At 44.4% G+C, this 15513-nt stretch overlaps 9 non-coding genes across 9 annotated transcripts; 5 read left to right on the top strand and 4 right to left on the bottom strand.

Moving 5' to 3' along the window:
* The first annotated feature begins 7855 nt into the window (after positions 1-7855).
* On the top strand, positions 7856-7928 carry TRNAV-CAC (transfer RNA valine (anticodon CAC)). The gene has a single exon. It is a non-coding gene; the product is annotated as a tRNA-Val (tRNA).
* A 614-nt stretch (positions 7929-8542) lies between these two features.
* Positions 8543-8615, bottom strand: TRNAV-CAC (transfer RNA valine (anticodon CAC)). Its single transcript has one exon. It is a non-coding gene; the product is annotated as a tRNA-Val (tRNA).
* A 589-nt stretch (positions 8616-9204) lies between these two features.
* Positions 9205-9277, bottom strand: TRNAK-CUU (transfer RNA lysine (anticodon CUU)). Its single transcript has one exon. It is a non-coding gene; the product is annotated as a tRNA-Lys (tRNA).
* A 665-nt stretch (positions 9278-9942) lies between these two features.
* TRNAK-CUU (transfer RNA lysine (anticodon CUU)) lies at positions 9943-10015 on the bottom strand. Its single transcript has one exon. It is a non-coding gene; the product is annotated as a tRNA-Lys (tRNA).
* Positions 10016-10766: 751 nt separating this feature from the next.
* Positions 10767-10839, top strand: TRNAK-CUU (transfer RNA lysine (anticodon CUU)). The gene has a single exon. It is a non-coding gene; the product is annotated as a tRNA-Lys (tRNA).
* Positions 10840-11253: 414 nt separating this feature from the next.
* TRNAK-CUU (transfer RNA lysine (anticodon CUU)) lies at positions 11254-11326 on the top strand. The gene has a single exon. It is a non-coding gene; the product is annotated as a tRNA-Lys (tRNA).
* A 589-nt stretch (positions 11327-11915) lies between these two features.
* On the top strand, positions 11916-11988 carry TRNAV-CAC (transfer RNA valine (anticodon CAC)). The gene has a single exon. It is a non-coding gene; the product is annotated as a tRNA-Val (tRNA).
* Positions 11989-12602: 614 nt separating this feature from the next.
* TRNAV-CAC (transfer RNA valine (anticodon CAC)) lies at positions 12603-12675 on the bottom strand. Its single transcript has one exon. It is a non-coding gene; the product is annotated as a tRNA-Val (tRNA).
* A 2766-nt stretch (positions 12676-15441) lies between these two features.
* Positions 15442-15513, top strand: TRNAH-GUG (transfer RNA histidin (anticodon GUG)). Its single transcript has one exon. It is a non-coding gene; the product is annotated as a tRNA-His (tRNA).

Raw genomic sequence — 15513 nt, 5'->3', positions numbered from 1 at the left:
GTTTTACTGTCTATTTCTTCTTGCAGCTCTCTTAGTTTCTCTTTTAAGAATTTAGATGCTACCCCACTTGGTGCATATATGTTTAATATAGATAGTGCTTCATTATCCATGCTACCCTTTAGCAAGATATAGTGTCCTTCCTTATCTCTTTTAATTAGGTCAATTTTTGCTTTAGCTTGATCTGAGATCAGGATGGCTACCCCTGCTTTTTTGACTTCACCTGAAGCATAGTAGATTTTGCTCCAACCTTTTACCTTTAACCTGCATGTATCTCCCCGCTTCAGGTGTGTTTCCTGTAAACAACATATTGTAGGATTCTGGCTTTTAATCCATTCTGCTAACCGCTTCCTCTTTATGGGGGAGTTTACCCCGTTCACGTTTATGGTTAGAATGACCAATTCTGTATTACTTGCCATCTTGTTAACCCCGGTTTATGCTTTCCTCCCTTCTTTCCCCTTTCCCCCCCTTCCAAGTATTAAGCTTGTGAGCACCCCTTGCTTCTCACAGCCCTCCCTTTTTAGTGTCCCTCCCCCCGCCTTTGAGTTCCTCCCCCTATCTTACCCCTTTCCCTCCCAGTTCCCGTATTCCCTTCCGCTTAGCTTATTCCTTCCCTTTCCACTTTTCCCTTCTCACTTTTCAATGAGATGGGAGAAGTTTCACCATAGATTGAATATGTCTTAAGATTTTTCACTTAAAGCCAATTCTGAAGGCAGTAAGATACCCACTATATTCATCCCCCTCCATTCTTTCTCTCAGATATAATAGGTTTCCTATGCCTCTTCATGAGATGTACTACCCCCACTTTACCCTTTTTCTGGTACAATGTCCTTTCCACATCAATTTCTAGAACAAGGTATACATGTATTCTTTATACATCTATATAGTCAAAATATAGTTCCCAAGATTAATCTTTACCTTTTTAGATTTCTCTTGAGTTCTATATTTGTAGATCAAACTTTTTGTTAAGTTCTGGTTTTTTCATCAGAAATAGATGAAATTCGCTTACTTCGTTGAATGTCCATCTTCTTCCCTGGAAAAAGATGCTCATTCTCGCTGGGTAAGTTATTTTTGGTTGCATACCAAGTTCCTTAGCCTTTCGGAATATCATATTCCAGGCCCTTCGATCTTTTAATGTGGATGCTGCCAGATCCTGGGTGATCCTTATTGTGGCTCCTTGATACTTGAATTGGGTTTTTCTAGCCGCTTGCAATATTTTTTCTTTCATCTGAGGGTTCTGGCATTTGGCCACTATATTCCTTGGTGTTTTGATTTTAGGATCCCTTTCAGTGGGTGATCGATGAAACCTTTCAATGTTTATTTTTTCCTCTGTTCCTATGACTTCTGGGCAGTTCTCTTTGATAATTTCCTGGAAGACAGTGTCCAGGCTCTTTTTTTCATCATGTTTTTCTGGGAGTCCAATGATTCTCAGATTGTCTCTCCTGGATCTGTTTTCCAGGTCTGTTGTCTTCCCCAGAAGGTATTTCACATTTTTCTCCATTGTTTGATTTTTTTGAATTTGCTTGACTGATTCTTCTTGTCTCCTCGAGTCATTCAATTCCACTTGTTCAATTCTGATTTTCAGTGAAGTATTCTCTTCACTCACTTTTTAAAAATCTTTCTCTAATTGTCCAATTGAGTTCTTTTGTTCTGTGGAATTTTTTTCCATTTCGCCAATTTTGTTTTTTAGAGAGCTGTTTTCTGTTTCCAGTTCACTAATCCTATTTTTCAAGGATTTTACTTCTTTATCCACTCTCTCTTTAACTGACTTCTCCAGGCTCTTTTGCCAAGCCTCCTCTCCTTTTCCCATTTTTCTTCTAGCTCCCTTGTGAGAGCCTTTTTAATCACTTCTATGAGGTTCATCTGTGCTGAGGAACAGACGATCTCCTCCTTTGGGGAATCACCTGGGGACTGCCTGTTTTTAGTCTCCTCAGGATTTAAAGTCTGCTCTCTATCTGTGTAGAAGCTGTCAAGGGTTAAAGTCCTCTTCAGCTTCTTGCTCATTCTGTCTATTAATCAGAGACAAACTACCAAAGAAAAACAGAAAAAACTGGAGTCTTTCTTTGGGGGGGGGGGGGCTGGGTGTGTTATCGAGCTTCCTCTACAGACTGCAGGGGGCAGCAGTGAGGCACTAGCAGGACTGTGCTGCGCCTGCGCTCTGAGATCCCAAAGCGTGCTGAGTCACTGAGGGGGGGGAGGGGGGGGGCGGCCAGGTCCTGAGAGACTCCAGCTGTTTGGGGTTGTATTCTTCAGCCCCGGTGTTTTTAGCTTCTCTGCTGGGCTGCTGATTTGCTGCAGGTTCCAAACCTGTAGCGAAGCTCTCCCCGCAGAGATGGCTACGATCACTCCCCACCCCCTCTCAGCTCTGCTCCCGTGCTCTCACTGCCGCTGCCCGCCGCCTGCGCCCGATCTAAAACTGCCCCAGCCCTCCAGTAAAGACAGACCTTTCGTGGCGGATCTCAAGGATGGCTTCTCTTGGTAACTATATGTGGGTTTTTTTCAGTCAAGCATTGATTCAGAGGCTTGTAATGAAATGGATAGTGAGAGAAAGCGCGGAGCTTATGCAACTGTGAGCCTCCTCTCCGCCATCTTAACCGGAAGCTTCAAGGGCCTACTTTGAACACTTAGCCAGCCTGGGAGAACTTTGACTAAAATAAGATCCCATCAAGACTTAGACTCAGATCGCAGGACCCTTTATCTCAAAGAACTACTCGAAGAAATGTTTTATTATTTTTTCCCAGTATTTTATCATGAAAGTCTTTGTAGCACCCATACTTCATACTAATTTGTACTTCTGTTAAGAAATCCTGCCCCAAACCAGAAGAAATCACTTCATCTCTATGCCACAAGCACTTATCCTTCTTCCTGTACTATCTCTTACTATTTTGCCTTCAAACTCACACTCAATCAGCTAAAAAAGCTTGCCCATGGAACACACTTCTCCAGTCATAATATAGAAATCTCCCTCCTTCTGTCTCACTGTTTCTGTCTCTTAGTCCCTCTGTTTCAGACTCTCTCTTTCACTCTAACCTATGGACACATGAAAACTCACCTTTTTCTGATCAGCGAATGCCATTTATGATCCCCCAAAGAGGTGATGGACTAGAGGCAGACTGAGATATGTATCTTCAATAACAAAATATATGTACTTGTTTTGCTTAATTATATTTGATTATTACAAGGAGGAACTTTTATTTTTCTTGGGGTAGGGTAGAAAGAACTGTGACAGATGGAAGGTGACTAGTGATTTTGATGAAGACAGGAAGGAAGGGAGGGAGGAAGAAACAAAGGAAGAAAGGAGGAAGTAAACAAGTAAGGAAAAAATGAAGAAGAGAAGGAAGGAAGGAAAAAAATAAGTAGAAAAATGAAAACTATTTTTAAACTATCTGGAAGAGAGGAGAAGGGAAAACATAAATGGAGAAGTTTTGTTATCATCCAATGAAATTTCATATACATTTAAACAAATTCTACTTTTAAAAATTGCAATTTCACATGCAACTTTCTCCCCTCTGTGTATTGAAATGTTTGTGTTTATTGATGATGGCTAAATTCATAATCTTAAATTGTTTACAAGAAAGCTCAAACTCAATGAATGCTGTCTGTATTCATGTTGAATATAATCTCTCAGCTACAACTGTGTAAATTTCCTTTGATAATTGTTGGATTGACTGGGAGTATCTCATTCCCATATAGTTTAGAACATGAACTACAAGATCAACCTGAATCAGATTCAGCCTACTTGTAACAACTTAAAAGTGAACCTGAAACTTCTGGTTTCCACCAGAGAATATACAGTCAATGAGAGGTTTGTTTAATCCTCCTTGCTTGAGTCCTTGGAAGACTGACCCCAAGAACAATTGTGTGATGAAGAATCAGGTGTGAGAAACTTTTGAGACAGTGCCTAGAAATAATGATGATAACACTGGGGACTGAAATTTCATTGTCTTGCTGTTGAGAAAGTGGTAAAGGTTAGAAATATGTGACTAAGTGCTGTGCCAATTTGTAACATATCTCATACACGACACTAGAAGCAGTTGGGGCCAACCAAGGCATTTTATTCTATATCCACAAAAGCAATGGCTTTGCCTTCTTGGGTCAAGAGAAAAGACTTGAGTTACTGAGAAACAGATTTTGCTTTGCCAAACAGCATTTGATGCTTGTATTTGTTCTGGTTAAAGAAGAATATTGTTAAATAGTACTGCACATACTTAGGATAAGTTCTTGGAAGCCTTTTGAAAAGACATGGGAGAAATATAATCGTACTCCTAGTGGTGATAGAATATTTTACCTGGATTGCATATTTACAATTCCTAAGGAGTTGTGGGGAAAGAATTTATCTCTCTTTGACTTTCCTGATCTAATGCATTCTAAACAAGGTGGAAAAATTGGAGAGCAATTTGCTTAAGGAGACCCTGACTTTGGTAGAAATCATGGACTATAGAACTATAACTTACTATCTCAATAAAATTCACAGACTCAGCATTTGTCATACATCATTCAATACATATTGAGGTTGAGTGCTTTTGAGAAAATGAAAAAATATCAAGCTTCTTAATATTTGGGAATAAACATAAAACTCCCATTCTACTACCAATCTGAGAACTCTGGGTCAAAGAGACATTTTAATCATTTTCTAATCACAATTCCAAAATATCTTCTAGAATGCTTGGACCAATGTTCAGTTCTCCTAATAGTGATTTTGTTATTGTTGTTCGTCATTTCTGATTCTTTGTGATCTCATTTGAGTTTTCTTGGCAAAGATAATGGAGTGGTTTGCCATTTCTTTTTTCAGTTTATTTTACAGATGAGGAAACTGAGACAAAGGATTCTGTGATTTACCAGGATCACATAGAGATTTAACTTCAGGTCCAGTTTTCTATCTATATACTACACCACGACTGCATCTACCAGTTCATTACTATGTCTCCTTCCCCATGATTCATCTAACATTGACTATTCTCTTTTGGCATCTTCACAACTTTGCTGAGTGTGATGTGACAGGAACCTGAGAGTTGTTTGGATTTTTGTATTTAGTGATTTGGAGCAACATTACATATGGTTGTTAATGGTCTGCCATTCTTTTTGGGGAATGATTTTTGGTTTTATATTATTTCTGTTAAGTGCCTATATATCTTAGATATTAGTCCCTTAACAGAGAGATTTGATATAGAGATTTCTTTCTACATCAACTGCTTCCTTTCCCATTGTACTTACAATAATTCTCTCCTGGGAAGATATTTTCATTTCATATAACTAAAAGCATCTATTTTATTTTCTTTTCAATCAGTTCTTTCTTTTATGCAACCCCCCTTGCCTTGATAAGGAAGTGGTGAGAGTTGAAGGGTTGAGGTGATGTTCAACAATTATATAGTTTTATAAAGTAGTCTGGCATCTGGAAGTGCTCTGTGACTTTTCCCTGTCATTTCTAATTTCCCCCATTATTTCATTTAATAACAGACCTTTTGTTCCTTCAAATGATTTTTGTGATTATTTTTCTAGCTCTGTAAAACATCTGGTTGCTAGGTTAAGCAGTATAACACTAAATTTGTAAACTAATATGGATAGCATCTGCTCTAAGGAATGCAATGATAAAAAAATAAAAGTTCCACTTATTACAAAAAATCCTGCTATAAGTATTACGTTGTAACAAGGAAATGGAACCAAAGTAGATAATCGCCAACTGGGTAATAATAAACTGGAATAAAAACAAGCTAAAGCAACTGATATAATGAAATATTAATGCCATGGTAAATTGATTTTTTAGTCATATCCACCTCTTTCTGTATGAAATGATCAAAACTAAAAAGCATGAAAAGACAATTGGACTGCTACAAAGCGAAGTTAAGTACTAAGAAACCAATACATATAATAATTAGAGCAACATAAATGGAAAGGAAAAACAACAAAAAAGACTGAAACTGGAATATGACAAAATCAGCTATGCTTGACCTTAGAGAAAAAACATTTGAATAGCTGGATTTTTATGGAGACATATCTCTGCACAGAATATCAGACATCTTATGTGTTATTTAACTTTGGTGAATCATTTTCCCCTTTTTTGAATACTTACTTAAAAGCTTCCAATAATGGAAGGGCTATGTTAATGGCTGTAGGGGAAGTAAGCAAAGACACTGATAAGAAATGCATTTTATTAAAAAAACAAAAAAAAAACAAAAAAACTTCCAGGGACAATGAAACTCATTTTGGTAGAAAATAAGTTTAGCCTGATTTCTTCTATCATATACTGAAATTCCAAATATATGATCTACCCAAATTAGAGGAGAGTGAAAGGAGTATCTTTCATAATTACAACTCAGTGGAAGTTCTTAACCAAATAAGTGATAGAGATAATATTAAAAGAGAAAATTAAGGTTTTTTTTTTTTTTTTTTTTTTTTTTTAAACCACAGAAAATGTAAAAACTCCTGCAGGAAGAGGATCAAGGCAGGCATTATAAGAACGAAGACAGTCATGTACCGGCAAAACTTACATCTGAAACCACTTGAAAGAAGTCTGATATCCTGAAAATTTACTCATTTATGAAACTAAGTACTATCTGGCAAAACAAATCATTATTTCAAATGATTTTGATCAATTTCTAAAAGACTTTCAAATGATAAATCACCTTATGAAATATTACTGCAAATCACAAATAAAAAGAAATAAGCACAAGTCAAAAATGACTCCAAAGTTTTACCTCAAACCCAGCAAATTAGCAAAAATAACATAATATGGAATCGTCATTGTTGGAGGGACCTTTGGAAGAAAGAAAAACTCATTTACTGATGGTGAAACTCAATTGCAAATTGGTTCAAACATGTTGGAAAAGAAATTGGAATTATATGATCGTCACGAAAGTGTTCCTACCCTTTGATCCAATGATCTCATTTCTGTATGTATTTATATATGTATGTATATATTTTCTAAGCCAAGAGATAAAGAAGAGTACCAACATCCATCATAATATTCATTGAATTTCTTTTTTAAGAGGGGAAAAAAAAACCTTTTGGGGGAAAAAAAGAAAAGGTGCCCCAGACAACTAAGGAATGGCTAATTGTGAGTTATTTCTCGCCGAGAGAGACAGAGAGAGAGAGAGAGAGAGAGAGAGAGAGAGAGAGAGAGAGAGAGAAATAATTTGAAGAAGACGACAAAGGACCAGAGTAAATTCAGTAGAGAAAGGAAAATGATACTCAGAAGGACCCTCGGATGAAAGCAGTCTTGACCCGGGCAAGAGATGTAGAAGATCTTTCTTTCTGGCCCTGAATGAATGAATGAATGAAAAAATATTTGCTTCCCTAGGGATGTGGAAGGCGTCAGAGTGACTGTCAGATGAGGATTTCTGGAAGCCTTCCCTTACGGTTGACATGCAGGCTCTCACACTCAGCGGTTTGCTTTGTTTGTCTTTTGCAAGTGCGGGTAATGCGACCGTGAAAATCTTCCAAGAGCTCCTTTGTGCTGTTGCTGTGGACTCGGATAACGCTTTCGAGTTACAGCCGGCACTGCCAGCCAGAGGCTACAGAAGAAAGCTTCAGAGAAAGCGGCGGGCGACGAGACAGACCGGGCTGGGCTGGGCTGGGCGGCCCGGAGGAAACGCGGAAGTTTCAGGGAGGAGCGAGAGTGAGAGTGAAATGTCCGCCGTTTGTGAGTGCGCCGCTATGGGCGCCGCCCGACAGCGGAGTTACAAGTGCCGGACTCGCCCCCAGGGAAGCTGTGTCTCGGGGTGAATGCGGGGCCTTCGCTTCGCCCACGAGGTGCGAGTCCCTGGGGGAAATAGTCCCTAGCAGACAGATGCCCCGCCGGCGCCGAAGTGAACTAAGAGATGTCGAGGCAAAGAAGAGTCGGTGGCAATAACGGAACGTGGTTTCCGTAGTGTAGTGGTTATCACGTTCGCCTCACACGCGAAAGGTCCCCGGTTCGAAACCGGGCGGAAACACTTCTTGGACCCTTTTTGCACTTTGTCTCCGCAAACCCGCCTCCACATTGCCCGGTTGCGCTGGCAGCTCGCAACAAATGCTACTAGAACCTCTGGGGCTCACCTTTCTCGCCATCTTGGCGCTTGTTATGCCGGCTCCTACCTACCTTGTTGTGGCAGTTTGTTCGCTCCTGAAGCTCTTAAACTAACGGGGGGCCACACAGGAGGGCCACCTGCCCCTCGCGATCAGTCAACTAGTCTTTATTGAAAGGCTTGTCTACCAGGTGCCAAGCACGGGGCTGAACGTTGGCGATATCAACAAAGGCAAAGGACCGGTACAACCCTCAAGGAGCTCACGATCCAAGAAATGGGGGTGTCCCGGCTTTTGGCCGAGATGGCGTACTGGCGAGCTAGATATTTGCTTCAACATCCAGATGATCAGCGCCTTCCCTCCGGTCGGGAACTTCCTGTAGATGCCAAAGTGCACGGCCCTGACCCAAGTTCAGTAATCCAGACCCTGACCCAGACAGACACCAAAACGTCCAGAGCGCAAACCATTCTGCGTTCCGCTTCTGACCCCTCTCAAGACTCTGGGTCTGCGGACGACTTAGCCTCACGAAAATAACGTCCACTTTTGTTTCCGCCCGGTTTCGAACCGGGGACCTTTCGCGTGTGAGGCGAACGTGATAACCACTACACTACGGAAACGCGGCGCGGGGGACTCGTCCAGGAACGCCCCTTCGAGTGGGAAGGCTCGCCCAGCCCGTTCAGGCCCACTCAGCCTCCCTTGCAAGCCAGCCTTCGTAGAACTCTCCCCTGGGCTCTAAGAACCTGTAGCAGGCGCCCGGCACAATTTGCTACGGAGGCGGAAGCAGGCGCTGGGGAGCGCTTAACGTCTGGTCAGACACCGAGACGCCAACGTCGTCCCCTGCATCCCAGCCAAACTGACTTTTGTCTTGCCACTGCACTGCGATGGAAGACGGATCAAGACCACGACTTTGTGCGATTGTGCCTCGCTGCAGTCCCATTCACTCCCGAGTCAAGACCTCCCCCCGTGCTGTCAGTCATCTTCCAAAACCAAGGACAAACGACTCTCACCTGTGGAAAGCTGCTCCTGCTCTCGAGAGCAACGGTGTGGTCACTGGCAGGTGCTCACCCAGCTCTGCTGGTTCCGTCTCTCTCCACTGCCAGCTCACCTCCTTCCACCTCCACGCTCTGGTTTAGCCACGGAAGAAATAATGGAGCATGTGGAGTTGGGTGACTAGTTCTTCAAAGAAAATGGGAGAGAAAAAGAACGCGCCCAACGTGGGGCTCGAACCCACGACCCTGAGATTAAGAGTCTCATGCTCTACCGACTGAGCTAGCCGGGCGACAAGAAACACGGTTTCCTTGTCCCTTTTCTCCGCCCGCTCCCCCCCCCCCCCCCCCCAACCGTGGATACCATTCCTGGAATACAGTCCCTTAAGGATTGTCCTTTATAGAGTCCTTTTGTTCTATCAGTTGTTAGCCTGGGTAAAGGGGAAGCCCTAGGTGAAGTACGGAAAATTGTTCTTCAAACTCTCTTCCTCCCCTCCTCCTCCTCATTTTCCTCCTCCTCTTGTCTCTTGTCTTCTCTTTCCCCTCCTTTTCCTTCTTCCCAACCCTCAAATGTGTATCTCTCCAAGTTTAGTGCCAGTGTCTGAATGAATTATTAGCTTAGTCACTAATTGGTGACTATTGGTTCTTTAAAGAAACTGGGAGAGAGAAAAGGACAGTGAGCCCAACGTGGGGTTCGAACCCATGACCCTGAGATTAAGAGTCTCATACTCTACCGACTGAGCTAGCCCGGCAACAGAAAAGGTATTTCCTTTTCCATTTCCTCGCACAAGTGGGTACCATTCCTGAAATGCATTCCCTCAGGTATTGTCCTTTTTAGAATCTAGTTCTATCAAAGGTTAGCTTGAAGGTTAAAGGGGAAGTCCTAGATGAAGTACCAAAAGTTGTTAGCTTGTTGAATGATTGGTTCTTAAAGCAAATGGGGGGAGAAAGGTTGACGCGCCCAACGTGGGGCTCGAACCCACGACCCTGAGATTAAGAGTCTCATGCTCTACCGACTGAGCTAGCTGGGAAACACAAGAAAACTTTTTTTCTCTTTATTTTTTCTACGGTATTTTCACATTGGAAGCCCTTGAAGGTGGGTTTTGATGTAGGGAAAATTAAAGTACCAACCATGTTGTATTTTTTTCTTGCCTTACTCGTGCAAGGGATCATTGCTTTGGAGTTTTCTCCGCTTTCATACCGGTTCTACAAGAAAGGCTCATTTGTACTCAGGGAATGGAAGCATCAGCTAGAGTCCAAAAAGATGGAAAAGGCGCTAAATCCTGGGTCGTGGAGAGGAAGGGGGGTGGAGGGACGCAAGGCACACTCACTATCAACACGACTTTGTGCCGGACATCCAGATCCCATTTGGGTTTTTTTTTTTTTTTAAGATCCTTCAGTGAACATTGACTACCTCATAGAGACTGCTCAGTTGCCCGGATTACACCAGACTGTGTCAATTCCTATCAAACGCACTTTGCCAGGTCGCAAAACTCTCTCGCTTCCTCTTCAGCCACTATTAAATAGGTGCAGAGAAGAGCGAAAGTGTGAACCTGTGGTCAGGTTTTGCTAGGTGTGAATGGAAGTTGGACAAGAGGACAATCCATTGAAAACATACACAAATCAGCCAAGTGGGGGTCAAGAAGACGAAGACTTGGCCTTAATTGAGCTGACTCTTGATAGAACAAAAAGATTCTAAAAAGGACAATCCTGAGGGACTGGATTCCAAGAATGAGGCGTGGAGATGGCCGAAGAAAAGAGAAGAAAAGACTATCATTAGTCGTCCGGCTAGCTCAGTCGGTAGAGCATGAGACTCTTAATCTCAGGGTCGTGGGTTCGAGCCCCACGTTGGGCGCATTGTCCTTTTCTCTCCTCCATTTTCTTTAAAGAATCAGTCACGTCCAAGTGACTAATTAATAGTCACCAATTAGTGATTAAGCTAATAATTTATTCAGACACTGGCATTAAATTTGGAGAGATACACATTTGAGGGTTGGGAAGAAGGAAAAGGAGGGGAAAGAGAAGACAAGAGACAAGAGGAGGAGGAAAATGAGGAGAAGGAGGAGGAAAGGAAGAGAGTTTGAAGAACAATTTTCCGTACTTCACCTAGGGCTTCCCCTTTACCCAGGCTAACAACTGATAGAACAAAAGGACTCTATAAAGGACAATCCTTAAGGGACTGTATTCCAGGAATGGTATCCACGGTTGGGGGGGGGGGGGGGGGGAGGAGCGGGCGGAGAAAAGGGACAAGGAAACCGTGTTTCTTGTCGCCCGGCTAGCTCAGTCGGTAGAGCATGAGACTCTTAATCTCAGGGTCGTGGGTTCGAGCCCCACGTTGGGCGCGTTCTTTTTCTCCCCCATTTTCTTTGAAGAACTAGTCACCCAACTCCACATGCTCCATTATTTCTTCCGTGGCTAAACCAGAGCGTGGAGGTGGAAGGAGGTGAGCTGGCAGTGGAGAGAGACGGAACCAGCAGAGCTGGGTGAGCACCTGCCAGTGACCACACCGTTGCTCTCGAGAGCAGGAGCAGCTTTCCACAGGTGAGAGTCGTTTGTCCTTGGTTTTGGAAGATGACTGACAGCACGGGGGGAGGTCTTGACTCGGGAGTGAATGGGACTGCAGCGAGGCACAATCGCACAAAGTCGTGGTCTTGATCCGTCTTCCATCGCAGTGCAGTGGCAAGACAAAAGTCAGTTTGGCTGGGATGCAGGGGACGACGTTGGCGTCTCGGTGTCTGACCAGACGTTAAGCGCTCCCCAGCGCCTGCTTCCGCCTCCGTAGCAAATTGTGCCGGGCGCCTGCTACAGGTTCTTAGAGCCCAGGGGAGAGTTCTACGAAGGCTGGCTTGCAAGGGAGGCTGAGTGGGCCTGAACGGGCTGGGCGAGCCTTCCCACTCGAAGGGGCGTTCCTGGACGAGTCCCCCGCGCCGCGTTTCCGTAGTGTAGTGGTTATCACGTTCGCCTCACACGCGAAAGGTCCCCGGTTCGAAACCGGGCGGAAACAAAAGTGGACGTTATTTTCGTGAGGCTAAGTCGTCCGCAGACCCAGAGTCTTGAGAGGGGTCAGAAGCGGAACGCAGAATGGTTTGCGCTCTGGACGTTTTGGTGTCTGTCTGGGTCAGGGTCTGGATTACTGAACTTGGGTCAGGGCCGTGCACTTTGGCATCTACAGGAAGTTCCCGACCGGAGGGAAGGCGCTGATCATCTGGATGTTGAAGCAAATATCTAGCTCGCCAGTACGCCATCTCGGCCAAAAGCCGGGACACCCCCATTTCTTGGATCGTGAGCTCCTTGAGGGTTGTACCGGTCCTTTGCCTTTGTTGATATCGCCAACGTTCAGCCCCGTGCTTGGCACCTGGTAGACAAGCCTTTCAATAAAGACTAGTTGACTGATCGCGAGGGGCAGGTGGCCCTCCTGTGTGGCCCCCCGTTAGTTTAAGAGCTTCAGGAGCGAACAAACTGCCACAACAAGGTAGGTAGGAGCCGGCATAACAAGCGCCAAGATGGCGAGAAAGGTGAGCCCCAGAGGTTCTAGTAGCATTTGTTGCGAGCTGCCAGCGCAACCGGGCAATGTGGAGGCGGGTTTGCGGAGACAAAGTGCAAAAAGGGTCCAAGAAGTGTTTCCGCCCGGTTTCGAACCGGGGACCTTTCGCGTGTGAGGCGAACGTGATAACCACTACACTACGGAAACCACGTTCCGTTATTGCCACCGACTCTTCTTTGCCTCGACATCTCTTAGTTCACTTCGGCGCCGGCGGGGCATCTGTCTGCTAGGGACTATTTCCCCCAGGGACTCGCACCTCGTGGGCGAAGCGAAGGCCCCGCATTCACCCCGAGACACAGCTTCCCTGGGGGCGAGTCCGGCACTTGTAACTCCGCTGTCGGGCGGCGCCCATAGCGGCGCACTCACAAACGGCGGACATTTCACTCTCACTCTCGCTCCTCCCTGAAACTTCCGCGTTTCCTCCGGGCCGCCCAGCCCAGCCCGGTCTGTCTCGTCGCCCGCCGCTTTCTCTGAAGCTTTCTTCTGTAGCCTCTGGCTGGCAGTGCCGGCTGTAACTCGAAAGCGTTATCCGAGTCCACAGCAACAGCACAAAGGAGCTCTTGGAAGATTTTCACGGTCGCATTACCCGCACTTGCAAAAGACAAACAAAGCAAACCGCTGAGTGTGAGAGCCTGCATGTCAACCGTAAGGGAAGGCTTCCAGAAATCCTCATCTGACAGTCACTCTGACGCCTTCCACATCCCTAGGGAAGCAAATATTTTTTCATTCATTCATTCATTCAGGGCCAGAAAGAAAGATCTTCTACATCTCTTGCCCGGGTCAAGACTGCTTTCATCCGAGGGTCCTTCTGAGTATCATTTTCCTTTCTCTGCCGAATTTACTCTAGGTGATATAAGCTAGGGTCTTCCACAAATCTGTTTGACAGGCCACACCCAATCAGTGATTGAGGCTAGGTAGTAATTGAAGGAAAGAATTTCCTCTTAACCCTCCCCCCCCCAAAAAAAAAAAAAAAGCTAAATAAATCTGAGAGGGGAAGACCTTCAATGTTTCTGGCCAAAGCAGAAATGACTACTATTTACGTTTAATCTGAGTCAATTAGGACCCAAACAAAGACTGAAACATACAAGGCTTGGTCTGAGACTCTTTGGTGGACAATCAATGAGAATCAGAGTAATTTTGACTTAAGGCATGTTCCTTAGGAATGAAAGAAAGACAACTTGGGAGGGCTCAGAGATTCCCTCATTAAATTGAAAACTGGGTAGATGCGCCTGGATTTTTCACCTAGGGTCAAAGAGGTGAGTATCGCAGAATTAAAATTCACTCTCACCTCTCTCCGTGAGAATGGAGGTAATGATAGATTTGAAGCCATGGACTGATTAAAAAAGAGAGAGAGAGACAATGACCTTGACCCACAAACTCTAGAGCAGAATTCGCTTTTTACTTGTCTCTTGAGCAAAACGCGACTGACATGACCGAACAACTCGAACAGAAATCTGTCGTTCTTTTTTTTTTTTTTTCTGTGTCAGAGAACCCAGAGGTAATAATAATAATAACTAATAATAAAATCAAGGGAATAAAATTGTTCCCTGCTCCGTCTTGTGGGAAAGGAGGTGGGAAAGGAGGTCGAAAAGAAAAAGCAAAACTACTCTCTCTAGCGCGATTCTTACGCTAGGTGTGGCTAATCCGAACAAACACCAAATGGTTTCCTCGTTGCTCGTTAAGAAATAGAAAGCAGCTAATAAGGGACCTCACTAATTCATTGACTTTGCTTTAAATTCCACGAGATAAAACTGACGTTCTCTTGAAAGATAGGCTGGGCTTAGTGAGATGTATAGGACACATACTAATATCTTCTCACCCCCTTCTTTCTCCCTTCTCTGCCTCTGTCCCACATGGATATCAAGTGTCTCCTTTCTTCAATTGCAATGAAGTGAAAATGGTTCATTTGAAATTGTTTAGTTGTTTTAGCCACTGACCTGCAGAGGGATGGAAGTTGGGGGTGGGAATAATGAGGTCTCTTTTTTCCTTTATGAAGTGCTGGCTTCCTCCTTTCCGCCCCCCCCCCCCCCTCCCGGACCTTCCAGATCCTCGTGGGCCATGGACGAAGGGTCCTCTCAATTAAATCCTTTAGGACTCAGGTCGTATCTTAAGTAGAACTGCGGTGTACTGAGTCAGATGGCAAGGAGAGATGGAGCCGTGGGGTGGGGATTTGTGAAGGTGCAGGTGAGGAGGCAGAATGCTCTCTCAATCCCCGGGGAGGAGCTGTTGTCCTCCTGGTTTATTTCATCTCCTGGCACTCATGAATCAAATCCTGTGGTAAAAAGATATGAGAGAGAAAGGAAGAAACCAGCTTCCAAGCACCTATCACTTCTTCCCATTTCTCCTGGAGGCCAATTGCGATTGTGATGAAGATGTCACAAACCACGAAAATCCAATTCCAGTAAAGTACCCAGAGGATTTTCGGCTGACCTGTGGGAGTTTGAGAGGGGAGGGAGGGACACAGAGATAGATAGAAACAGACAGAGAGTCAGAGAGAGGATTCTTAAACCCTGGGAGCCCTGGGAAATGTGGGACAATACAGATAAAGGAGAGGTAGCCATGAAATGAGAGACACAGTTAAACACACACACACACACACACACACACACACACACACACACACACACACACCCACCACACACGATAGTGTGGACTGGGACTGTTTCCCTGTGAATGGAGAGAAGAGGCCATATTCTAATATTAACTTATTGGGAACTTTTTACACAGTGCCCATTGTGAACTGCCGAACTCCACTCTTGGAAGATAAATTTAGACTAGAACAAGAGAACCTAGTACCATCAGAAAGCCAAGTGAAAAACAGTTTGAAGAAAAAACTTTGCTTTAATGGGGAAAGCAGATTTAAATGGTAGCAAGAGACGAATTGGACATTGTCAACGTCTGATTAAGTGGCGAGCCGTGATCGTATAGTGGTTAGTACTCTGCGTTGTGGCCGCAGCAACCTCGGTTCGAATCCGAGTCACGGCA

Source organism: Antechinus flavipes, chromosome 4, assembly GCF_016432865.1.
Source record: "Antechinus flavipes isolate AdamAnt ecotype Samford, QLD, Australia chromosome 4, AdamAnt_v2, whole genome shotgun sequence".
NCBI classification, from domain to species: domain Eukaryota; kingdom Metazoa; phylum Chordata; class Mammalia; order Dasyuromorphia; family Dasyuridae; genus Antechinus; species Antechinus flavipes.
Note: the sequence above shows the minus strand (reverse complement) of the source record. Positions and strands in the feature narration are given on the sequence as shown.